The sequence below is a fragment of the Hylobates moloch genome, unplaced genomic scaffold (assembly GCF_009828535.3).
Source record: "Hylobates moloch isolate HMO894 unplaced genomic scaffold, HMol_V3 SCAFFOLD_15, whole genome shotgun sequence".
Classification (NCBI taxonomy): Eukaryota; Metazoa; Chordata; class Mammalia; order Primates; family Hylobatidae; genus Hylobates; species Hylobates moloch.
The window spans coordinates 39,314,025-39,341,811 of record NW_026652290.1 but is presented as its reverse complement, the minus strand read 5'-3'; positions in this window follow the sequence as shown (position 1 = coordinate 39,341,811).

Genomic DNA, 27,787 nt, shown 5'->3' with positions numbered 1-27,787 from the left:
CTTTATCTATTCATCTTTTGATGGACATTTAGTTTCTTTTCATTTCTTACTTTTGTGAATAATGCTGCGGTGGACAGAGAAGTGCAGATACCCCTTCAACATATTGATTTCAATGCCTTTGAATATATACCAGAAATGAAATTACTAAATAATAGGATAGTTTCCATTAGTTTTCAGAGGAACTTTCATACCGTTTTACATTATAAGTGCACTAATTTACATTCCCACCAACAGCTACAAGGGTCCCCATTATTCCACATCCTTGCCAGGAGTTACCTTTCATCTTTTTTATACAAACCATTCTAATGGGTGTGAGGTGATATCCCATTTTGGTTTTGATTTATATGTTCTTAATGATTAGTGATGCTGGGCTTTTTTTTTTCTTGAGACGGAATCTCGCTCTGTCACCAGGCTGGAGTGTAGTGGCACGATCTCGGCTCACTGCAATCTCCACCCATGGGTTGAAGCAATTCTCCTACCTCAGCCTACTAAGTAGCTGGGACTACAGGCACGCGCCACCATGCCCAGCTAATTTTTGTATTTTTAGTAGAGACGAGGTTTCATCATGTTGGCCAGGATGGTCTCCATCTCTTGACCTCGTGATCTGCCCGCCTTGGCCTCCCAAAGTGCTGGGATTATAGGTGTGAGCCACTGCACCTGGCCTGATACTGGGCATTTTTTTTCATGTACCTGTTGGCCATTTGGATTTATTCTTTTAAGAAATGCCTGTTTGGGACCTTTGCCCATTTTCTAATCAGGTTATTTGTTTTCTTACTATTGAGTTGTTTGAGTTCTTTATATATTTTGCATATTAATCCATTATAAGATGTATGGTATTTGATGTGATGTTTATATTAAGGAGATACAAATTTTATCTAACAAATCTCAGAAGAACAAAATGGAACACATGCTGGAGAAAACTATTTGAAATATAAGCAAAGAATTTCCTAAAATTAAAGAAATATGTAAGTCTTCAGTTTGAACATTTTTTTAAGAACAGAGCAAGTATTTATGTGGGAAAATACTTAACATATGTATGTATTGAAATTAAACTGCTGAAAATCAAGAATTAATATTAACAGACATTCTTAAAGACTATAAGGAAAATTACAGATTTTCAACAGTATTTTTTTTAAATTATCAGTTGATTGTCAATGTTAATATATAAATGGAAAGTGCCATGAAGAACAAATACATTTAATGAAAACAAGAACATGTTAAGGGGGATGCTTTAACAGATATCAAAATAATCATAATGGCTTACATACTAAAGCATTGTGATTAGTGCAGCAATAAACATAAAGATCAATATAAGCCGTATACAGACTCACACACTTTTACAAACATCAAAGATGACTAGCCATACATTACAGATAAGGAGAGAAAGGAAGAATATTTTCTATTTATTCACTTTTTGATTTTTATTTTATTTTAGGTTCCAAGATACACATGCAGAATGTACAGGTTTGTTACATAGGTATACGTGTGCCATGGTGGTTTCCTGTACCTATCAACCTGTCATCTAGGTTTTAAGTCCTGCATTAATTAGGTATTTGACCTAATGCTCTCTCTCCCCTTGCTGCTGTGTCCCCGATAGGCCCCAGTGTGTGTTGTTCCTCTAAAAAGGAAGGATATTTTAAAAATATATCAGAATGAGCCAGGCAAGGTGATTTGAGCCTGTAATCCCAGCTACTCAGGAGGCTGAGTGGGGAGGATTACTTGACACCAGGAGTTTGAGACCAGTCTGAGCAACATAGTGAGACCCTATCTTTAAAAACAATTTTTAAGTAGCTGAGTATGATGGCATGGGCCTGTAGTCCTAGCTACTCAGGAAGCTGGGTGGAGAGATCAACTGAGCCCAGAAATTTAAGGTTACAGTGAGCTATGATCATGCCACTCTACTACAGCCTGGGTGAAAGAACAAGTCCCCAACTCTAAAATTAAAAAAAGATAAATAAAATATTAGATTGACTGTCTATTGAAAACAAAATTGTATCTGTACTGGCACTCTGTAGAAAAATCAATTCTAGATTAATTAAAGCATAAATGAGTAAGGAAAACTTTGATATTAAAGGAGAATTTTTTTCATATTGGCATAAGTAAAATTTTCTTCAACAGGCCACAAAACATTAATTCATTAAGAAAAATATTATTTCAACTGTATTGAAATTAGTGGTCAATTCATTTTAGAGAGTGAAAATTTGAACCAAAGAGTGAAAAAAGAAACTTACCATCTACATCATCGTTATCAAATAATCAATTAATATTAGGTATGAGATATAAAATGTATAACGAAACACCTACAGATAAATTATAAAAGACAAGAAGTAAAAATATGGGGAGAAGGCAAAAAGATAAATTTTACAATAGGGAAAATCTGGATTAAAAAATAAATTACATGTATGACCTAAAAAGTATACCTTTTATACTACTGTATTGGCAAAATCTTAAAATCTGATACTATAAAATGGTGGTTAGGATGGAAAGCAATGGGAACCTTCAGAGTCTGTAAGTTGGAGTGTGAATTGTGAAAACCATTTAGAAAACCATTTTGGGTCAGCTAGCAAAAATAAAGAAACATGTCCCCTTTAAGAATATTCTTTTCTTATAAGAAACATACAATTACAACAATTTGCATGTAAAAGCAAAAAGTGAACAAAACGTATGTCCACTGTCAAGAGAAAGACTAGAATTTATATATTCACACCATTGAATACTCTACAATGGCTAAAATGAATGAAAAGAAGTATTACATAAACGTACATAACACAAATGTAATATTGAGCATTATAAACGAACAATATTGAAATCAATGAAAGGATTTCTACCTCCATAAAGTTTTAAACTTGCACACAAACTTTATAATGTCAATGATATATTCGTATATAGTTACAGTGTAAAACGTGTGGAAATAATAAACAGTGAATTCAAGACCTTGATTCTAATTTAAATGTTAAATTCTGTCCTTTTTGAAAAAGGAGCAAAAGGAATTTAAGCAAAACAAAAACTTTTAGTACAAACAAATGTGTTCTTCTTATAATTCTTTATTTTTTACTCTGCTTAATTACATAATAAGAAATTTGTTTGAAGACAAAAATAAAAGTGGCAGACACTGGAGTTTGGAGTATTTTGAGCACTCCCTCTTAATACATGTGCTGCTCTGCCTCCCTTCTGGTTTATGATACTTATTTGCTTCATGTATTAGTTTCTGATTGCTGCTGTAACAAACTGCCACAAACTTAGTGGCTTAGAAACAAACAAATGTATTTCAAATTTTGATTAAGCTCAATTTAATTTGTTTTGTCAATCAGCCCTGCTCTAGATGATAATTTACCAAAGAATAAGAATCATACATGCATTTATGTGTGTATTTAAATTTAAAAATTATTTCTCTGTTTTAATTCTTTTATCTGCAAAAATTGTATTTTGCCTAGCTCTAAATCAATAGCACACAAAGTTCTTCCTAATAGCACATACCTAGGAAAAAAAACAAACAAAAAGAAGGGAAGAAAAGGGAATAAAAATGAAAAAAAAAATAGGAGAAGAAAAGAGAAGTGAAAAGCTACTTTTCTTAAAGAACTTATTATGCATTAGGTGCCATATCATTTCTGTAAAATTTCCTCAGGACTTTATGAAGTAGGGACAATTATTTTCACTTGCAGTTGTAAAAACTCCAGGTTTTAAGTAGCTCATCTCAGGTTGACATGGTAATACAGTAAACCTTACAGATAGAGATCTAACCTAGCTCTACTTCTTTTAGACTTCAATAAGCTGCCATGTGAAAGGACACTATCAAATAAATAAGAAAAATCTTGAGAATTATAATGATGCACTGGACATGACTCATTTATCTATTCAGTTATACTCTTAAAAGTTAAATAGCTAAAATTTCTTGAAACGCATTTTTAAATCCCTTGCTAAAGCATCTTGATTATTGACTTCATTGAACTCAAAAAAATATTTTAAACTAAATCCATAGAAAGTATATTTCTTTCTTCACTTACAAAGTACCAAATTTTAAAACTAAGTAAGACTTTCTTCCTCTGTATAACTTGAGCAAAAGAGATATCTAACTCAATACATTAGAGATTACCTATTAAGAGAAGCAATATAATAAAGAACACTGACGTTAGAAATACTCTCTGATAGGAAACATAACCAGAAAATTTAAAAACAATAATAAAAATTAGTCCTCATTCTCATACACCAATGATATGTGTGAAAAATATCTTTGCATTGAAGCCTGTACATGTTGATGCAACAGAGTCACATAAGCCAGGCTTTGTTTTATTTTTATTTTTTTTCTGATTGGAAGTAGTCTATGAGAAATTACACTACTCTTAAAAATTTATAATATTCTTTTTATTTTTAAGTTACAAATATTAAGAATAATTCTATTTTGTTCACTACCAAGAAAACAGTAATAATGTCTTTATAGAAGACAGTCTATAATTTGACAATTCGTATTGTATTTGAATTTCTACGTTTATGTGCTCTTATATTTATTGTCCTCAATTGCATACATTCATTAAAAAAGCATTTATATTACACAAACAATAAAAAAGTTAACCTTGCCATCCTTCACCCAGATTTTACTTGTTGTCTCTTGATGTATTTCTCATTAATTTACTTTTAACTCCAGAATAAGTTGTTCTGTGTCTTTCTTAATATATTATTGAGAATAACATCGAAAACCTTTTGGATATACAGGAAAAATTTGAGAAACTTAAAAAAAGAAATACATATAGTTCTATTTTATAACGTAAAGTTTTAGTTTAATTTTTTCTGTCTCAGAAACATATGTTATACATTCCTTAGTTCTGCAATGATACCATATGATTTAGCTTTGATTAAATAATAATTATCTACACAATTTCTCTGGAAAATACAGTACTATAGTCTACCTCACAAACACTGAAAATTAATAGTACATTCCTAATTTAAAAGTAAGGGATAGAGTCTGATGGATCCTTACCACTGAAGAAGTACATTCTAATATTTTTTTCATTTTTATTTTAAGTTCCGGGATATATGCACAGTGTTACGTAGGTATACGTGTGCCGTGGTGGTTTGCTGCACCTATCAACCCGTCACCCAGGTATTAAGCCCAGCATATATTAGCTATTTGTCCTGATGCTCTCCCTCCCCTCACGCCCCGCCCCCGAACCCAGACAGGTCCCCGTGTTTTGTTGTTCCCCTCTCTGTGTCCATGTGTTCTCATTGTTCAGCTCCCACTTATAAGTTAGAACATGGGGTGTTTGGTTTTCTGTACCTGTGTTAATTTGCTGAGGATGATGGCTTCCAGCTTCATCAATGTCCATGTGAAGGACATGATCTCATTCTTTTTATGGCTGTGTAGTATTCTGTGGTGTATATGTACGATATTTTCTTTATCCAGTCTATCACTGATGGACACTTGGGTTGGTTCCATGTCTTTACTATTGTGAATAATGCTGCAATAAACCTGTGTGTGCATACATCTTTATAATATAATGATTTATATTCATTGGGGTATATACCCAGTAATAGGATTGCTGGGTCAAATGGTATTTCTGGTTCTTGATCCTTGAGCAGTCGCCATATTGTCTTCTACAATGTTTGAACTAGTTTACATTCCCACCAACGGTGTAAAAGTGTTCCTATTTCTCCACATCTCCACCAGCATCTGTTGTTTCTTGACTTTTTAATAATAGCCATTCTGACTGGTATGAGATGGTATCTCATTGTAGTTATGATTTACATGTCTCTAACAATCAGCAATGTTGAGCTTTTTTCATGTTTGTTGACCACATAAATGTATTCTTTCGAGAAGTGTCTGTTCATGTCATCTACAGCCAATGAGAACAAAGAGACAATGTACCAGAATCTCTGTGTTAAGAGGGAAATTTATAGCACTAAATGCCCACATCAGAAAGCTTGAAAGATCTCAAATCGACACCCTAATATCACAAATAAAATACCTAGAGAAATAAGAGTGAACAAATCCAAAATGTAGCAGAAAAGAAATCACTAAGATCAGAGGAGAACTGAAAGAGATAGAGACACACACACACAAGCTTCAAAAAATCGATAAATCCAGGAGCTGGTTTTGGGAAAAACATAATAAAATAGATTAATAAAATAATATTAATAAAATAGAAGACCGCTAGCTAGACTAATAAAGAAGAGAAGGGAGAAGAATCATATACATACATTCTAATTTTTTAAAGAAAAACTATTTTTTAATGAACTAGCTGTTAAGAAAACATATGTATGTTTAAATACTTAAAGCATGTTATATTATGATATGTTTATATAGTATATATTATGTATATATAAAAATACTTTTTAAAAAAATTTGCAAATATAATATCCTACCTCAGGTCACCATGGGTTTATTTGTGCTAATGAGAAGCAGTCTATTTAGCAGGTTTCCATGATATTTTTCAAGCCAATATTAAAACAGGACCTAGGCAGAGTAATCCAAGTTACTTTTAAGAAATGAGTCCAGAATTTTTATTTTTTTATTTTTTATTTTTATTTGTATTTATTTATTTATTTTTGAGACAGAGTCCTGCTCTGTCGCCCAGGCTGGAGTGCAGTGGCGTGATCTCGGCTCACTGCAAGCTCTGCCTCCCGGGTTCATGCCATTCTCCTGCCTCAGCCTCCTGAGTAGCTGGGACTACAGGTGCCCGCCACTATGCCTGGCTAATTTTTTTTGTATTTTTAGTAGAGACAGGGTTTCATCGTGTTAGCCAGGATGGTCTCGATCTCCTGACCTCGTGATCTGCCCACCTCGGCCTACCAAAATGCTGGGATTACAGGCGTGAGACACTGCGCCCAGCCAGAAATCAAACTCGTCCATTTTTAATATATCATTTTCTTGTTATACGTTACAGTTTCCTTAGTATATGTTCCTTTAACAAACAAAAACAACCACAAAATTATATAAGTGAAATTAAAACAAATACAAGAGTTGCTTTTAAAAGAAATTTGTAAGTAGTCTAAAATCACTCATTTGGCATCAGTATATGTGCATGACCATTATCAGTGCTGTAGTATAAATAAGAAGGGACATACATGGTTCCTGTCTTGAGAGGCTGTGACCTCTTTGGTATGCCAACATTTCAAGTAATTTGTGAAGAGTTCAAGAATCATATAGTTAATTATTAGGTTTCAGAAGATGTCAGAAACAATGTGAAAAAAGAGAAAAAACAAAACCCTAAAAATTTATGATTGACAAATCCTTAACATTTTACTTGAGGAAAATTGCCAACAATTAAAAGAAGAAAAGATTTTCATTGTATCATATTGCAAGGTAATTAACAGCTTAGTTTTGATTTGTTGTTTCATGGTTAATTGGTTAAAATCTCGTGAAATATGTCTAGATCTTTTTATGTTTGGTGGAATTATGAGAATCTGGCACTTTTTTAATGGAATTACCAAGTCCCACCTTACTTAGTAGGAAAACCTTGGAAGTGTTGTTATGTTTCTTATCATTATAGTTTTAATTTTATTAATTTGGTCTTGAGGTCTTTTGGTCTTGAGGAAGAAATCTGTAGATGGCTTCCCTCTCTTGATAAGCCCCATAAGCTTGATCTCTGCCATGACCAGACGAAATTTGATTTGGGTTTGTGTGTCAGGTAAGACACAATGAGAAAGTAAAACCAAAATGCCTAATACAGAAGAAATTTCTACTCACAGGTCTCAGAAAGGTTATTGGTGCCAATGGGAGGCTGAGGGAAAGTCTAGAGGCTGCGGAGAGCCAAATTACTGGGTGGAGGGCCAGAAAGAGAAAGAGGTCCTCTGGGATTAAAACTTTATTAAGGTCCATGGACTTTATGCATTAGGCTTTCCCACTGGAAACACTAGAAAAGGAAAAACTTATCTACATGACTCTGGTCTTGACATTTAAATTTTATTGTGGTCAGCAGCTATGGGGTATGTTGGGTCTTGGTTCAGTGAGATGAAGATCAAATGGGCTACATCACACGCAAAGCAAACAAACAAACAAACAAAAAACTTTGGAGGGAGAATTTTAACTACGCTGTTGGGGACAGAATACAAATAAGTCTCAATCATCTTATGTCAGACCTAAACATGGATGCTGAAACAATAGCTATATTAAACAAATCTATGACAAGGCTGTGTATGTAAACCTTATACTTCATATTTATATAATATTCTATGCTATGTGTGTACCCAGAAACATTTGAAGGGGGATACTAATAAATTTCCAAAAACAATTAATTAAAATTATTTTTAGTAACTGAAGTGCTACTAAAAATGATAACACTAGAAGCAGATGTAGGCACCATGCTTCATGTATGGCCTACAGAAGTGTGAGCCAAATAAACTTATTTTCTTTATAAATTACCCTGTCCTAGGAATTGATAGATCACTAGCAAGACTAATAAAGAAGAAAAGAGAGAAGAATCAAATAGATGCAATAAAAAATGATAAAGGGGATATCACCACCGATCCCACAGAAATACAATCTATCATCAGAGAATACTACAAACACCTCTATGCAAATAAACTAGAAAATCTAGAAGAAATGGATAAATTCCTCGACACATACACCCTCCCAAGACTAAACCAGGAAGAAGTTGAATCTCTGAATAGACCAATAACAGGTTCTGAAATTGTGGCAATAATCAATAGCTTACCAACCAAAAAGAGTCCAGGACCTGATGGATTCACAGCCAAATTCTACCAGAGGTACAAGGAGGAACTGGTACCATTCCTTCTGAAACTATTCCAATCAATAGAAAAAGAGGGAATCCTCCCTATCACATTTTATGGGGCCAGCATCATCCTGATACCAAAGCCTGGCAGAGACACAACCAAAAAAGAGAATTTCAGACCAATATCCTTGATGAACATTGATGCTAAAATCCTCAGTAAAATACTGGCAAACCAAATCCAGCAGCACATCAAAAAGCTTATCCACCATGATCAAGTGGGCTTCATCCCTGGGATGTAAGGCTGGTTAAACATACACAAATCAATAAATGTAATCCAGCATATAAATAGAACCAAAGACAAAAACCACATGATTATCTCAATAGATGCAGCAAAGGCCTTTGACAAAATTCAACAACGCTTCATGCTAAAAACTCTCAATAAATTAGGTATTCATGGGACGTATCTCAAAATAATAAGAGCTATCTATGACAAACCCACAGCCAATATCATACCAAATGGGCAAAAACTGGAAACATTCCCTTTGAAAACTGGCACAAGAGAGGGATGCCCTCTCTCACCACTCCTATTCAACATAGTGCTGGAAGTTCTGGCCAGGGCAATCAGGCAGGAGAAGGAAATAAAGGGTATTCAATTAGGAAAAGAGGAAGTCAAATTGTCCCTGTTTGCAGATGACATGATTGTATATCTAGAAAACCCCATCATCTCAGCCCAAAATCTCCTTAAGCTGATTAGCAACTTCAACAAAGTCTCAGGATACAAAATCAATGTACAAAAATCACAAGCGTTCTTGTACACCAATAACAGACAAACAGAGGGCCAAATCATGAGTGAACTCCCATTCACAATTGCTTCAAAGAGAATAAAATACCTAGGAATCCAACTCACAAGGGATGTGAAGGACCTCTTCAAGGAGAACTACAAACCACTGCTCAATGAAATAAAAGAGGATACAAACAAATGGAAGAACATTCCATGCTCATGGGTAGGAAGAATCAATATCGTGAAAATGGCCATACTGCCCAAGGTAATTTATAGATTCAATGCCATCCCCATCAAGCTACCAATGACTTTCTTCACAGAATTGGAAAAAACTACTTTAAAGTTCATATGGAACCAAAAAAGAGCCCGCATCGCCAAGTCAATCCTAAGCCAAAAGAACAAAGCTGGAGGCATCACGTTACCTGACTTCAAACTATACTACAAGGCTACAGTAACCAAAACAGCATGGTACTGGTACCACAACAGAGACATAGATCAATGGAACAGAACAGAGCCCTCAGAAATAATGCCGCATATCTACAACTATCTGATCTTTGACAAACCAGACAAAAACAAGCAATGGGAAAAGGATTCCCTATTTAATAAATGGTGCTGGGAAAACTGGCTAGCCATATGTAGAAAGCTGCAACTGGATCCCTTCCTTACACCTTATACAAAAATTAATTCAAGATGGATTAAAGACTTACATGTCAGACCTAAAACCATAAAAACCCTAGAAGAAAACCTAGGCAATACCATTCAGGACATAGGTGTGGGCAAGGACTTCATGTCTAAAACACCAAAAGCAATGGCAACAAAAGCCAAAATTGACAAATGGGATCTAATTAAACTAAAGAGCTTGTGCACAGCAAAAGAAACTACCATCAGAGTGAACAGGCAACCTATAAATTGGGAGAAAATTTTCACAACCTACTCACCTGACAAAGGGCTAATATCCAGAATCTACAATGAACTCAAACAAATTTACCAGAAAAAAACAAACAACCCCATCAAAAAGTGGGCAAAGGACATGAACAGACCCTTCTCAAAAGAAGACATTTATGCAGCCAAAAAACACATGAAAAAATGCTCATCACCGGCCATTAGAGAAATGCAAATCAAAACCACAATGAGATACCATCTCACACCAGTTAGAATGGCCATCATTAAAAAGTCAGGAAACAACCAGTGCTGGAGAGGATGTGGAGAAATAGGAACACTTTTACACTGTTGGTGGGACTGTAAACTAGTTCAACCATTGTGGAAGTCAGTGTGGTGATTCCTCAGGGATCTAGAACTAGAAATACCATTTGACCCAGCCATCCCATTACTGGGTATATACCCAAAAGTATGTTTGTAAGATGTATGACGTTGATTGACTTGTGAATGTTGAGTCATCCTTGCATGCTATAAATCACGCTGCTATAAAGACACATGCACACATATGTTTATTGTGGCACTATTCACAATAGCAAAGACTTGGAACCAACCCAGATGTCCAACAACGATAGACTGGATTAAGAAAATGTGGCACGTATACACCATGAAATACTATGCAGCCATAAAAAATGATGAGTTCATGTCCTTTGTAGGGACATGGATGAAGCTGGAAACCATCATTCTCAGTAAACTATCGCAAGGACAAAAAACCAAACACTGCATGTTCTCACTCATAGGTGGGAATTGAACAATGAGAACACATGGACACAGGAAGGGGAACATCACACTCCGGGGACTGTTGTGGGGTGGGAGGAAGGGGGAGGGACAGCATTAGGAGATATACCTAATGCTAAATGACGAGTTAATGGGTGCAGCACACCAACATGGCACATGGATACATATGTAACAAATCTGCACATTGTGCACATGTACCCTAAAACGTAAAGTATAATAATAATAATAATAAAATAAATAAAAATAAATAAAAAAATTTAAAAAAAGAATTGCAAATGGATTAACACATTGTTGAATATATATAAACTTAGATTTAAGTCTTTAATCAATTTTGATTTCATTTTTGTAGATAATAAGAGATAAAGGTCTAGTTTATTCTTCTTCAAATGGATATCCAATTTTCCCAGCACCATTTATTGTAGAGACTGTTCCTTCTTCAATGCATGTTCTTGAGAAATTTGTTGAAAATGAGTTTACTGCAGATGTATGGATTTATTTCTGGGATCTTTCTTCTGTTCCACTGGTCTACGTGCTTCTTTATGCCAGTCCCATGTTGTTTTGGTTACTATACATTTATGGTATAATCTGGTCGTATAACTTGATTCTTACAGTTTTATTCTTTTGGCTCAGGATGGCTTTGGCTCTTCTGGGTGTTTTCTGGTTCTATCTAAGTTCTAGGGTGTTTCTTTTCTATTTCTGCAAATAATTTCATTGATATTTTGACAGTGATTGCATGAAATCTGTAGATCACTTGGGCTAGTCTGGATATTTTAACAATATTGATCCTTTCAATCCATGAATATGGAATACCTTTCAATTTTTTGTGTACCCTTCCATTTATTTTATCAGTGTTTAATAGTTTTCATGGTAGAGATCTTTCACTTCTCTGGTTAACTACTAATTATTTTATTTTATTTGTAGCTATTGAAAAGTGGGTTGCTTTTTTGATCTCTTTATTAGATTATTTGCTATCGGCATATAGAAATGCTACTGATTTTTTAAATGTTGATTTTGTTTCTTGTAACTTTACTGAATTTGTTTATTTTTTCTAATAGTTACTTGGTGGAGTCGTTAGATTTTTGCAAATGTTAGATTACATCATCTGCAAGCAATGATTATTTGATTTCTTCCTTTCCAATTTCAATTCCCTTTTTTTTTCTCTAGCATCTTGTGGCTCTAGCTAGGACTTCTTATAAAAAACTGCTCTGGGAAATCAACATGGCACATGGATACATATGTAACAAACCTGCACATTGTGCACATGTATGGTAGAACCTAAAGTAGAATAAAAAAAAAAAAGAGAGAATGAAGGAAATTGATACAGGATGCTTAGGAAAAACTCTTAAAAAAAGAAAAGATGCCCAATGTGTATAGTATCTTGCATTTGTGTTTTAAAAAGTATTTACATTTATATGTGCATATAATTACATCGAAATATTTCGGTGCTATACACAAGAAACCACTGACAAACTCTGGAGACTAGGGTGCCTCTAGGGTGGATGGGAGACAATTTTCACCATAATGTTTGCCATTTTTTACAATGTACATTTGTTATTTTAATAAAAAATAAAATGTCTAAGTCATGAAAAAAAAAAACAAAAAACAAACAAAAAAAATCAAAAAACTGCTCTGGCTATTTTGTATAACAGTGGTGCAAGTGGGAATCCTTGCCTTGTTCCAGACCTTAGAGGAAAGGCTTTTAGTTTTTTCCCATTCTATATGTTACTAGCTTTGAGTCTGTCATATATGGCTTTCATTGTGTTGAGGTATATTTTTTCTACACCTATGTTTTGTGTTTTTCTTTTTTTTGAATCATGAAGGGATGTTCAATTTTATTAATACTTTTTCAGCATCAATTAAAGTTACCGTATGGTTTTTGTCCTCCATTCTGTTTGTATGATGTATGACGTTGATTGACTTGTGAATGTTGAGTCATCCTTGCATTTCTGGAATAAATCCCACTTTGTCATAATGAATTATCTTTCACATGTGTTATTTAATTCAGTTTGTTAGAATTTCATTGAGGATTTTTGCGTCAATGTTCATCAGGGATATTGGCCTGTAATTTCCTTTTTTTATTTTTATTTTTCTCTGGTTTTGGTATCAGAATAATACTGACCTCATAGAATGAGTTTGTAAGTATTCCTTAGTCTTCTATTTTTTAGAATAGTTTGAGTAGGATTGATCTTAGTTCTTCTGTAAATGTTTGGTGAAATTTAGCAGTGAAGCCATTGGGTCCTGGGCTTTTCTTTCCCGGGATATTTATTATGGCTTCAATCTCACTACTTATTATTTGTCTTCTCAGGTTTTGGATTTCTTCACAGTTCAATCTTGGTATGTGTCCAGGAATTTCTCAAATTCTTCTATGTTTTCCAATTTATTGGCATGTAGTTGCTCATAATAACCTCTAATGATCCTGTGAATGTCTGCAGTATTGGTTTTAATGTATTGTTCTTCAACTCTGATTTTATGTATTTGAGTCTTCTTTCTTTTTTTCTTAATTAGTCTGGCTAAATGTTTGTCAATTTACAAAAAAAACAACTTTTGGTTTCGCTGATTTTTTATGTTTTTTTGGTTTAAATTCCATTTTTATTTATTATGACTTTTATTATTTATTTCCTTCTAGTATTTTCAAGTTTGGTTTGATCTTGCATTTCTAGTTCTTCAAGATGTATCACTAGGTTTGTATTTCAAGGTTTTCTACTTTTTTGATGTAGGCGTTTATTGCCATAAACCTTCCTCTTAGTACTGCTTTTGTTGTATCTCATAGGTTTTGGTATGTTGTGTTTTCATTCTCATTTGTTTTAGTTTATTTTTATTTTTTCTTAATTTCTGTGTTTTCCCACTAGTCATTCAGGACATTCTTACTGTTTATTTTTCATATTTTCCAAAATTCCTGTTATTTCTAGCTTTTTCCTTTGTAATCAGAAAAGATATTTGACATAATTTTATTTTTTCTTTAGTTTTTAAAGACTTATTTTGTGGCCTAACCATGGTCTACCTTTGAAAATTATCCATGTGCTGAGGAGAAGAATGTGTATTCTGCAGCCATTGAATGAAATAATCAGTAAATATCTATTAGGTCCATTTGGCCTATAGTGCAGATTAAGTCCACAGTTTCTTTGTTTATATTCTGTCTAGATGATCTGTTCAGTGCTGAAATTGGCATGTTCAAGTCTCCAGCTATTATTTCATTAGGGTCTATCTCTCTCTTTACCTGTAATAGTATTTGCTTTATATATCTGGGTGGTTTGGTGTTGGGTGCATATGTATTTACAATTGTTACATCCTCTTGCTGAATTGATTCCTTTATTATTATATAATGAGCTTTTAAAATTTTTTTTCCTTGAAATCTAATCTCTTTTATTTAAAGATAGCTATTCTTGCCTTTTTTTTTGGTTTCCATTGGCATGAAATATCTTTTTCCATCTCTTTTTCCATCTCTTTATTTTTCATCTATGTGTGTCTATATAGGTGAAATGTGTTTCTTGTGGCAACAGATCATTGAGTCTTGTAAAAAATCTATTAAGCCACTCTGTGTCTTTTGATTAAAGAAGTTAGTCCATTTAGATTTAATAATATTATTGGTAAGTTAGGATTTACTCCTGCCATTTTGATTTTTTGTTTTCTGGTTATTTTGTGGTTTTCTCTCTTCTTTTCTCCTTCCTGCATTCTTTTTAGTGAAGATAATTTTCTCTGGTGGTATATTTTGATTTCTTGATTATTATTTTTTGTGTATCTGTTTTATGTTTTTCAATTCGAGGTTACTGTGAAGCTTGCAAATAATAGCTCATAACCCAGTATTTTAAACTGATGACAACTTAACGCTGATTGTATAAATAAACAAAAAGAGAAAACTAATACAAACTCTACACTTTAACTTCAAACCCCCACTTTTTAAGTTTTAGTTGTCTCTATTTATATCTTATTTACTATGTCTTGAAAAGTTGTAGTTATTATTTTTGAGAAGTTCATCTTTAGTCTTTCTACTGAAGGTATGAGTAGTTTACACACTGTTACAGTTTTATAACATTGTGTTTTTCTGTGTACTTACTTTACCAGTGAATTTTGTATATTCAGATGATTTCTTCTTGCTCATTAACATCCTTTTCTTTCAGATAGAAGGACTCCATTTAGGACTTCTTGTAGAACAGGTCTGATATTGATGAAGTACCTGCTTTGGTTTCTATGGAAAAGTCTTTATTTCCCCTTCATGTTTGAAGGATATTATCACTGGATATACTATTCTAGGTTAAAAGTTTTTATTCTTCTGCACTTTAAATGTATTATGCTCTCTCTCTCCTGACCTGTAAGCTTTCCACTAAGAAGTTTAATGTATTGTTCCTTGGTAAGTTGTTTGTTTCTTGTCTCTTGCTGTCTTTAGGATTCTTTCTTTATCCTTGATCTTTGGGAGTTGATTATTAAAGGTCTTGAGGTGCTATTATTTGAATAAAATCTGCTTGGTGTTCTATAACTTTCTTGTACTTGAATATTGACTTCTTTACCTGTATTTGCAACGTTCTCTGATGTTATCCCTTGAATAAGCTTTCTAACCCAATATCTCTCTCTCTACCTCTTTAAAGCCAATAGCTATTGGATTTGCCCTTTAGAGACTATTTTCTAGATCTCATAGGTGTGCTTCATCCTTTTTTTTCTTTTATCTTCTCTGACTGTATATTTTCAAACTGCCTATCTTTAGGCTCGCCAGTTCTTCTGCTTGACCAGTTTTACTATTAAGAGACTCTTTAGTATGTCAAATGCATTTTTCAGATCCAGAATTCCTGATGGATTCTTTTAAATTATTTCAATTTCTGTGTTAAATTTGTCTCAAAGAGTTCTGAATTCTTTTTTTAAATTTATCTTGAATTTCCTTCAGCTGACTCAACATAGCTATATTGAATTCTCTGTCTGAAAGGCCACATATCTCTATCTCTCTGGGATTAGTCTCTGGTGCCTTATTTCATTTGCTGAGGTCATGTTTTCTTGGATAAACTTGATGCTTGTGTATGTTCACTGGTGTCTGTGCATTGATGAGTTAGGTATTTATTGTAGTCTTTGCAGTCTAGGCTTGTTTGTACCCATTATTCTTGGGAAGGCTTTCTAAGTATTTGAAGGGACTTGAATGTTGTAATGTAAGTGTTTGGTAAATTCATTAGAGGGCACCCCAAGCTTGGTAATGCTGTGGCTCTTGCAGGCTCATAGAGGTACTGCCTTGCTGGTCTTGAGTAAGATCTGGGAGAATTCTTTAGATTACCAGACAGAGACTCTTGTTCTCTTCCTTTAATTTTCCCCAAACAAATGAAGTCTCTCTCTGTGCTGAGCTGCCTGGATCTGGGGAAGGGATGACACAAGTATCCCTGTAGTCACCACTAGTGGCACTACACTGGGTCAGACCTGAAGGCAGCACAACACTGGGTCTCACTCAAGGCCTGTGGCAACCACTGAGTGGCTACCATTTATGTTCACTCAAGGCCCAAGGGTTCTATAATCAGCAGATTTTGTGTACATCTTGTATACAACAACCCACAACCAGGCTTGTGTCCTTCCCTTCAGGGTGGTGAGATCTCCCTGGCCCCAAGTGGGTCCAGAGATGTCATCCAATATCCAGGATGTGGAGTCTTTCCCTTTAGGAAGTGAGTTCCTTTCATGTCCAGGCTGTGTCTAGAAATGTCTGGGAGCTAGAGCCTGCAGTGGGGGCCTTGGATCTCTACCTGTGGCCTGTTCTACTGTGACTGAACCCGGTATCCAAGTTACAAAACAAAGTAGTCTTTACTCTCCCCTCTCTTTTACTCAGGCAGAAGGCAGGGGTCTGTTCTAGAGCTGTGAGCTGTGCTGCCTGGGGCTGAGAGAAGGGTGACATAAGCACTCCCTTGGCCACATCAAATAGTGTCCCACTAGGTCACAGGTGCCCCAAGCCCACTGGCTCCAACCACAGCATTGCACCAGGACATGCCCAGGAATTGCCACCTGGTGGCCTAGACTGCCTTTCAAGTGTACGTAGGACGTTAGGACTTTAGAATACTTTGGCCCACAATAGTGGGGCTTGCCAGAACTCAGGTTCTAACTGCTAGGATGAACAATTTGCTTCTGGCTAGGACTAGTTTGTGTGCTTCCTCTCTGGGCACAGCTAAGTTCTGCTGCATGTTGATTTCAGTTGTGATAGGATCTGTGTTGTGATCTATGATAAAGTCACAGATCTGTAATATTGATCTCGTCATCTGTCATAAGATCAGCTGTGATAAGATCCAAGATCTATGTTGATTTTAGCCGTGATAAGTCAGCAATGAGTGCCAACGCAAAGTCCCATTATCACTGTGTTCTCCCCACAAGCACAAAAATTCTCAGTCTGTGTCATGTGGCTGCTGCCAGGGAATGGGAAAGAGGTGGTGTAGTCAATTTAGACTGTCTTTCTTACCTTCTTCCATGCCTCTTTCAGTGATATGAAGTCAAAACCAGGTACTATGATTGTTTACCTGATTTTTGGTTCTCAATAGTTCTTCAATTTGGTGTTCCTGTTGGGGGAATGATCACTGGAGGCTTCTATTCAGACATCTTCCCTACCTTCTAAATTTTTGAACCAATAAAAATGCCTTACCCACAGATGCTTAAAAGAGAGAAATGTATGAACATGCACTTAGGGAAATACACTTTGCCAGTTAGCCTCATGATTCAAACTTCTCTAATACCTCTATCATGTCATGCAGGTACACACATTTTAACTCTTTATATATTGTATTAGTCCATTTATGCTGCTAAAACAAAAAACCTGAGATTAGATTTATAGACAACAGACATTTATTTTTTACATTTCTGAAGGCTGAGAAGTCTCCCAAGTTCTGATGAGGGCCACGTTGCTGCTTCCAAGTTTCTTGAATGTTGCATCCCACAAAGGAGAACACTGTGTCCTCACATGGCAGAAGGAGCAGAAAGGCAAAAAGGTCTAGCTAGTTTCCTCTAGCCCTTTTATAAAGTCACTATCCCCATTCTTGAGGCCAATACCTCCTAATGCTTTCACCTCTTAATACTGTTACACTACCAATTACATTTTAATATATATATGTTGGGGACACACTCGGACCATAACATACACTAAAGAGTTGCAGTGCACTTCACATACATGCTCATTACTGTTTCTAACTTAAGGTTTTCAACATTTCATACTGATTCCTTGACAATTTCTAGCAATTGTTTACAGACAAAAGTGACCATCTATATATTTATATAAATTTATTTATATAACAATTGGCATGTTAATTGTGTAGCTATTGAATGATATGATTTTCTATTTGCAATGTATCTTGAGTCTGATATATAATATAGTTGAACTTAAGTCTGTAACCTGGAGGTCTTGTTTAGATAAAATTTTATGCCTAGCCAAACTCTAGTGTATTGTACAGAGTGTTAAGAATGGATAAACACATTTAAAGCAAATTTAGTAATTAACATGTAAATATATGAGCATAATTGATAATCTTTCTTGAAGTACTGATATAAATTCAAATTCCCAGGCACTACTCCAGACGTATAAAATCAGAATTACCACCGGCCTACCTATGAAAGACTTTTGAAATAGTATTTTATTATGTTTCTCAAGCTAATTCTGGTGCTTAGCCATGTTTAGTAAATACAGTTTTAAATTGTGACCAAATTTCGAAAGAAGGATATAATTTACACTTTGATGATATAAAAAGACAAAAAAAGGATAATTTTGTAAGGAGGCTGTGTTATTTCCTTATAAATAAAATTTGTTGCCTGTAATCCCAGCATTTTGGGAGGCCGTGGCTGGCAGATCACATGAGGTTAGGAGTTCGAGACTGGCCTGGGCAACATGGTGAAACCCCATCTCTACTAAGAAATAAAAATAAAAATATTAGCAGGGTGTGGTAGTGGGTGCTTGTAATCCCAGCTACTCAGGAGGCTGAAGCAGTGGGAATCACTTAAACCTGGGAGGCGGTGGTTGCAGTGAGCAGAGATCACAACACCACTGTACTCCAGCCTGGGTGACAGAGTGAGACTCTGTCTCAAAGAACAAACAAACAAACAAAAAACAAACAAACAAAAATTTTCTTCATGAATTTTTGCTTTTACAATATTGAGAACAAGGAAAATAAGTTTCTAATATAATATTAGATGAATTTAAAATAATTGTAGTTTAGGTAAAAAACAATTGAATTATTATTCTAAATGTTTAGTGCCTGGGGAAAAGGTTAAGAGTTATCTGAAAATATTTAAAACAACTATAATAACTTTGTACAAATATTATAATAAAATATAAATAAAATGTGGAGATAAAGGGGCTACAATAAAAAAGTAAAAAAAAAACTAACAGAAATGAAAAACATAATACTTGAAATTAATACTTCACTAAATGGTGTTAAGAAAAATTTAATATATTGCATAATGAAAAGAAAGACACAGACATGGATACTACAGAATTAGATGCAAATGGAGAAAAAAATAGAAAACTTTAATTCAGCCTTAATGACCTGTGAGATCATATTAATATGGCAAATATAAGTTAAATTGCAACCCCAAGAAGGGTAGAGGCAGAAAATTATTTGAAGAAATAATAGTAAAAACAGTCCAAAATTGATACAAGTTAGAATAAGAGACACAAGAAACTCAATGTTCTCCAAATAGGATAAATATATGTGCATGCATGGGTATATATGCATGAGGTATAAACGTTTAAATACTAAAATTCAATAAAGAATAAAAAAAATTTAAGGAGGCCAGCAGGAAGTAATGTCATAGTGGGGCAAGGTGCATTACATTCACAGGAAATAAAGTTAAGAATGCCTGAAAATAATTAATCAGATGGTATGAAAAACAGAAGACTAATGGAATATTTAAGATGTTGAAAGAATTTTAAATTAACATTCTACATCCAGGGAAAAATTCTTTCAAAACAGAAGATGAGGCCAGGCACAGTGGCTCATGCCTGAAATCCCAGCACTTAGGAGGCAGAGGCGGGTGGATCATGAGGTCAGGAGATCGAGATCATCCTGGCTAACACGGTGAAACCCTGTCTCTACTAAAAATATATATAATATTAGCTGGGCGTGGGGGCGGGCACCAGTAGTCCCAGCTACTCAGGAGGCTGAGGCAGGAGTACGGCATGAACCCGGGAGGCAGAGCTTGCAGCAAGCCAAGATCGCGCCACTGCACTCCAGCCTGGGTGACAAAGCGAGACTCCGTCTCAACAAACAAACAAACAAACAAAAACAAACACCAGAAGATGAGGAGTGACCAGCAAAACGACAGAGTAGGCACCTTCAATATCTCATTCCTACATGATAACATTGGAAACTAGCAGGAATTGTCAGAATCAACTTTGTCAGAAGTCTAGAAAAAAGCCAGAGGTTTACAGCAACCAAAGCATGCTGAATCAAAAAAAGGCAATTTTAAAGTGGGGGAAAAGTTTTGCAGTTTTATGTTTACTTGTCCCCCCCATGTTTACAGCGAATAAATTAAATTAAAGTTTGCAGCTTTATGTTTACTCGTCCCCCATGTATGGAGTTCTGAAGAGGAAAATTTGGTTCTTAGAGTGTGACTACGTTCTCTTGTTAAGGAACAATCAGAGCCATTTCTACTCACAAATTATTATGTATGTTTTTTTCTTATCTGTCTGGAGACCACTTAAGGGATTGACAGAAAGTTCCCTTTCCTGTCTCCCCTAACTCAAATCTCAGACTGGAAAAGCAGCGAAGATTGCTTGAAAACACTGAAAATTAACTAACAACCCACAGATGCCTAAGTGACAGATTATGGTCAAGATATACAATAGATTTTTTAATACTTGGAAGCAAATCCTGGGGAGAGTTACTCTGGGACGTGCAAAATGCCCATATATGAGGACATTTCAAAGGTGATGCAAGTGCACAGGGCAAGATGGTGCTCAAAACATCCTTAGAAGATTTTAATCTTTCACTTCAGGCTGATCTCTAGGCTCAGTGGAAATCTGGTTAACTGTTAAAGAAGTGCCCCAGCACAACGCCAATGTAAAAATACTAGGAGAAAATTGTTTATTTATTTATTTATTTTTCAGCATTTGCCCATTAAAAGAAATGTCTGTCAATATACTAGCTAAACAAAAGACAAGGACAGATGCTTCAGTGATGACACTTGACAAAAGAGCTACAGTCTATGCAAAACATTTGAGAAAGTCAGAAGAAAAATAAATTACTACAGATTTCAATAGCAGTTATAACATTTTTAAGGCAGCATTTAACAGTAGGGAAGGGTGATGTATGAGTTGGTTCTCATGCTGCTGTAAAGAAATACTCAAGACTAGGTAATTTATAAATAAAAGAGGTTTAATTGACTCACAGATCCACATGACTCGGGAGGCCTCAGGAAACTTACAATCATGGCAGAAGGCACCTCTTTACAGGGTTGCAGGAGAGATAATGAGTGCCAGCAGGGGAAATGCCAGACACTTATAAAACCATCAGATCTCATGAGATCACAGCCAAACCGTACCATTCTACCCCACCACTCCCAAATATCATGTCCTCACATTTCAAAACACAATCATGCCTTCCCAAGAGTCTCCCAAAGTCTTAACTCAACCCAGCATTAGCCCAAAAGTCCAAGTCTAAAGTCTCATCTGAGACAATGGAAGTCCCTTCTGCCTGTGAGTCTGTAAAAACAAAAGCAATTTAGCTACTTCCTAGATATAATAGGGGTACAGGCATTGGGTAAATACCCCAGCTACAAAGGGGAGAAATTGGCCAAAACAAAGAGGCTAAGGGCTTTATGCAAGTCCAAAATCCGTTAAGGCAGTCATTAAACTTTAAAGTTCCAAAATAATCTTCTTTGACTCCATTTGTCATGTCCATGGCATCCTTATGCAAGAGGTGGCTTCCACAGCCTTGGGCAACTCTGCCCCTGTGGCTTTGCAAGGTACAGCCCCAATCCTAGCTGCTTTCATGGGCTGGTGCCGAGTGTATGAAGATTTTCCAGGAGCATAGTACAAGCTGTCAGTGGATCTACCATTCTGGGATCTTGATAATGGTGGCCCTCTTCTCACAGCTCCACTAGGCAGTGCCACAGTGGGGACTCTGTTTGGGGGCTTTGACCCCACATTTTCTTTCCACACTGCCCTAGCAGAGGTTCTCCATGAGGGCCCTGCCCCAGCAGCAAACTCCTGCCTGGACATCCAGGCATTTTCAAACATCCTCTGAAATCTAGGTGAAGGTTCTCAAACGTCAATTTTTGAATTCTGTGCACCTTCAGGCCCAACACCACCTGTAGGTTGCTAAGGCTTGGGGTTTGCAGCCTCTGAAGCAATAGCCTAAGCTATACATCGGCCCCTTTTAGCCATGGCTGGGATGAAGGTTACCAAGTCCCAAGACTGCACAAAGCAGAAAAGCCCTGAGTCCAGCCCATGAAACCATTTTTTTCCTCCTAGGCTCCAGACCTGTGATGGGAGGGGCTGCCATGAAGTTCTCTGACATTCCCTGGAGACATTTTCCCAATTGTCTTGGTGATTAACATTTGGCTTCTCATTACTTATGCAAATTTCTGCAGTGGGCTTGAATTTCACCTGAAAATGGGGTCTTCTTTTCTATCACATCATCAGGCTGCAAATTTTTCAAACTTTTATGCTCTGCTTCCTCTTCAGTGCTTTGCCACTTAGAAATTTCTTCTACCAGATACCCTAAATCATCTCTCTCAAGTTCAAAGTTCCACAGATCTCTAGGGCAGAGGCAAAATGCCACCAGTCTCTCCACTAAAGCATAGCAAGAGTGACCTTAACTCCATTTCCCAACAAACTCTTCATCTCCATCTAAGACCACCTCAGCCTGGACTTCATTCTTCATATAACTATCAGCATTTTGGTCAAAGCCATTCAACAAGTCACTAGGAAGTTCCAAGCTTTCCCACATCTTTCTGTCTTCTGAGCCCTCCCAATCTCTAGGAAATTCCAAACTTTCCCACATCTTCCTGTCTTCTTCTGAGCCCTCCAAACTGTTCCAACCTCTGCCTTTTACCCAGTTCCAAAGTGACTTCCACAATTGTGGGTATCCTTGTAGCAGCACCCACACCTGGTATCAATTTACTGTATTAGCTTGTTCTCATGATACTGTGAAGAAATACCTGAGACTGGGTAATTTATAAAGCACAGAGATTCAATTGACTCAGTTTTCCATGGCTGAGGAGACCTCAGGAAACTTACAATCATGGTGGAAGGCATCTCTTCACAGGGTGGCAGGATGGAGAATGAATGCCAGCAGGGCAAATGGAGGACACTTATAAAATCATCAGATCTTGTCAGAACTCACTCACTATCACAAGAACAGTATGAGGAAAAATGCCCCTATGATTCAATTACCTCCCACCAGGTCCCTCCCATGACACATGGGGATTATGGTGATTATATAATAATTCAAGATGAGATTTGGGTGGGAACACAGTCAAACTATATCAGATGAATATGTAGTGTTCAGAATTATCACATTATAATATTCAAATATCTAATTTTCAAGAAGAAAAATCAGAAGACATACAGAAACACAAAAGAAGCTATGAATGTATGGTCTATCAAAACACAAAATATGTAGCCCCAGCTACTCAGGAGCTGAGGTGAGAGGATTACTTGAGCCTTGGAAGGTCAAGGCTACAGGGAGGTGTGATAGCACCACTGCACTCCTGCCTCAGTGACAAGGATGAGACCCTGTCTTGAAATAAATAAATTAATTAATTAACTGGATGCATCCCTGAGGATACCCAGACATTAAATTTAGTGGACAAGAACATTAAACAGATGTCTTAAATATGTTCAAAGTTTTAAAGACAAATATGGACAAAGAAATAAAATAACTCAGGAAAATAATGTATAAAAATGAGAATATCAGTGAAGATATAAAATAATATAATGTAAAGGAACATAAATGCTAGAGGTAAAATTTACAATAACTGAAAAGAAAACAATTGCTAGAGCAATTCAACAGCAAATATAAGCAGTCAGAAGAAAGAATCACTGACTTTAAAGATAAGGCAGTTGAAATTAGCCTGAAAATCACTGAATTTGAAGATAAGGCAATATAAATCATTCTGTCTGAAAAGCAGAAAGCAAAAAGAATAAGAAAAGTGAAAATAACTGGTTACAGTGGCTCATGTCTGTAATCCCAACGCTTTGGGAGGCCGAGGTGGGTGGATCACAAGGTTAAGAGATCAAGACTATCCTGGCCATCATGGTGAAATCCCATTTCTACTGAAAATACAACAGTTAGCTGGGCATGGTGACGTGCACCTGTAGTCCCAGCTATTCCAGAGGCTGAGGCATTAGAATCTCTTGAACCCAGGAGGCGGAGGTTGCAGTGAGCCGAGATCGCGTGACTGCACTACAGCCTGGTGACAGAGCGGGACTCCATCTAAAAAGAAAATAAAAAAGAAAGAAAAAAAGTAAATATAATGTAGGTAACTATGAAGCACCATGTGGCAGATCTACATATAAGTTATGGGAGTCTCAGAACAAGAAGAAAGAGAGGAATGGGGAAAAGAATATTTGAGAAATAATAGCTAAAAACTTCACAAATTGATGAAAGATATTCATCAATCAGCACAAAAAGCTCAATGAACTCCAATTAGTAAAAACTTAAAGAGACCAACACCAAGATACATTGTAATCAAACTGTTAAAATCCAAAGGTAGAGAGATAAACTTGAAAGCAGAGAGAGAGGTGACTCATCATATACAAAGAAGCCTCAGTAACAGCCACTTTGTTAATAAAAACAACGGAGGGCAAAGATACTAGGATAAGATATTTATACTACTAAAAGAAAACAAAAACTCTGCCAGCCAAGAATTCTGTATCTAGCAAAAACAGACCTTTTAAATTAAATCAAGACATTTTAAGAAAAACAAAAGCCAAGGGAGATTGTGATGAATAGACTTCCTCTACAGAAAGGCTAAAAGGAGTCTTTCAGGTTGAAATGAAAGGACACTAGCCAGTGCTTCAAAATCATAAAATGAAATAAAGATGTCCAGTAAATGTAAACACATAGCCAAATGTAAATCAAGTTTCATTATACTTTTGATTTGTAACTGCTTCTTATTTCCTGCAGGGTTTGAGCAACAAATGCAAAAAAGAAAATAATTATAAATGTGTGTTATTGGGCACACAAAATATAAAGATGAATTTGTGTCAATAAACATACATAAAAGAGAAAGGGCTAACTGCATTAAGAGTAGAATTTTGATTGCTATTGCTATTATGTTAAGTTAGTATCAATTTAAATTAGATTATCATAAAATAAGGATGTTTAAGCTCATGGTAATTACTAAAGTCTAAAAAATATATACAAAAGGAAATTAGAAAGAAATCAAAATCATTCAGTACAAAAAATTAAACACAAATAAGGCAGCAATGGAGGAAATTAGGAAAAAAAGTTTGAGACATTTAGAAAACAAATAGCCAAATGGCAGAAGTTAGTTCTTCTGGATCAGAAATTATATTAGATCTAAATAGATTAGAAAATAAAATTTGGAAAAACTGACAAAAATGATGATTCAGCTATAGATTTGTTTATAAGAGATGCATTGTAGATAACAATTACAGATAGATTGAAAATGAGATGTTGGCAAATGATTTATAAGAGATGCATTCTAGATAAAAATTACAGATAGATTGAAAATGAGATGTTGGCAAATGATATTTCATACTAATAGTAACCAACAGAGAATCAGTTTGGTTATACTAATATCAGACAAATAGACTTCATTAAAGATTATGACAAGAGACAAAGCAAAGGCCATTGTATATTGATAGAGAGGTCAATTCATCAATAAGATGCTACAGTTATGTATAAAATATTCATGAAACTACAGAGCCCAAAATATATAAAGCAAATATTGGTAGAATAGAAAGGAGAAATAGACAGTTCTACAATAATAGTTGGCTATGTCAATTCCCTACTTTCAATAATTGCTAGAATGACTAGACAGATGATCAATAAGAAAATATAAGCCTGATACAATACTATAAACAAAATAAAACAAAAAGACAGCTGAAGCACATTCTACCCAATAAAACAGAATATGTATTTTTCTCAGATGCAGTGAAATAATCTCTAGGATACATAATATTCCAGGCCATAAAAAAGCCTGAATAAATATGAAGGAATTGATATAATATCAAATATATTTTCCAACCAAAATGAAATGAAGCTAGAAATCACTAACAGAAGGAAAAGTGGAAATTTCACAAATATATATGCAGAAATTAACAGTCTTGTAAACAACCAATTGGTCAAAAAATAAATCAAAATGGAAATTATGAAATAGAGACAAAATGAAAATGCAACATAATAAAACATATGGGATTCAGTGAAAAGTCTAGTCAGAGCAGTTAGACAAGAAAAATAAATAATTATATGCATCTAAAGGGAAAGAAAAATGTAAAACAATCCCTATTCATAGGTACCATGATCTTGTATATATAGGTTTTCGAAGAATATAAAAAAAGCTACCAGTTTTAATACATGAATTCAGTAAAGACGCAGAGCTAAATGCCAACAAAAACAGTTGTGTTTCAATACATCTGCAATAAACAATTCAAATTTACTATTAAGAAAGCAAATTAATTTGCTATATACATAAAAGATTAAAATATATAAGAATAAATTTAACCAAACAAAAAAAGGATGTGTGTACAGTGAAAACTACAAAGTATGGCTACAAGAAATTTAAAAAGACTTAGATACATGGAAAGGCATCTCATGTTTATGGTTAGGAAAACGTAATTTTTAGAAAGGTATAAATACTACCCACAGTAATCTAAAGTTCAGTGCAACCTCTACCCAAATTCTAAAGCTTGTTGAGGAAAAATGAAAAATCTCATCCTTAAATTCATGAGTCCTGAATATGTAAAACAGACATGAAAAAGAAGAACAAAATTGGACGTCTCACATTTTTCAATTTTAAAAGCTGTGACAAAGTACAGTAATCAAAAGAGTGTGGTGCTTTCATAAGAAGGTACATATAGACCAATGAGTTAGAATTGAGAATCCAGAAATAACCCCAGACACATGTGGCTAATTAATTTTTGGCAAGGGTGCCAAATTCATTCAATAGGGAAAGTACATTTTTTTCAAAAAGTAATGCTGGGAAAAGTGTATTTCAACACACAAAACAATGGTGTTGGAGCTCTACCTCACCTCATAAACAAAAATTCATTCAAAATGGATCAATGACATAAATATAAAAGTTAAAAACATAACACGTTTAGAAAAAAACATATAATTAAGTCTTCATAACCTTGGATTTGGCAATAAATATGAAACCAAGAACAGGAACAACAAAAGAAAAAGTAGATACACGCAATTCATCAAAATTAAAACTTTTTGTGCATCAAATGACATTTTTAAGGAAGTAAAAAGGCAACATACAGAATAGATGTTTGCAAATTATATGTCTTATAAGGGTCTAGTGTTCAGAATATACAAAGAACTTTTACAACTCAACAACAGAAAAACAAAAAACCCAATTGAAAAAAAACTGGGTAAAAGACAGAATAGATAGTTCTCCAAAGAAGATATACAAATGGACAACCAATACATAAAAATAATGTAAATGTTATTAATCATTAGAAACATGCAGATCAAAACCACAGCAAGATAACATCTCACACCTACTAGAATGGCTATAATTTAAAAAAATA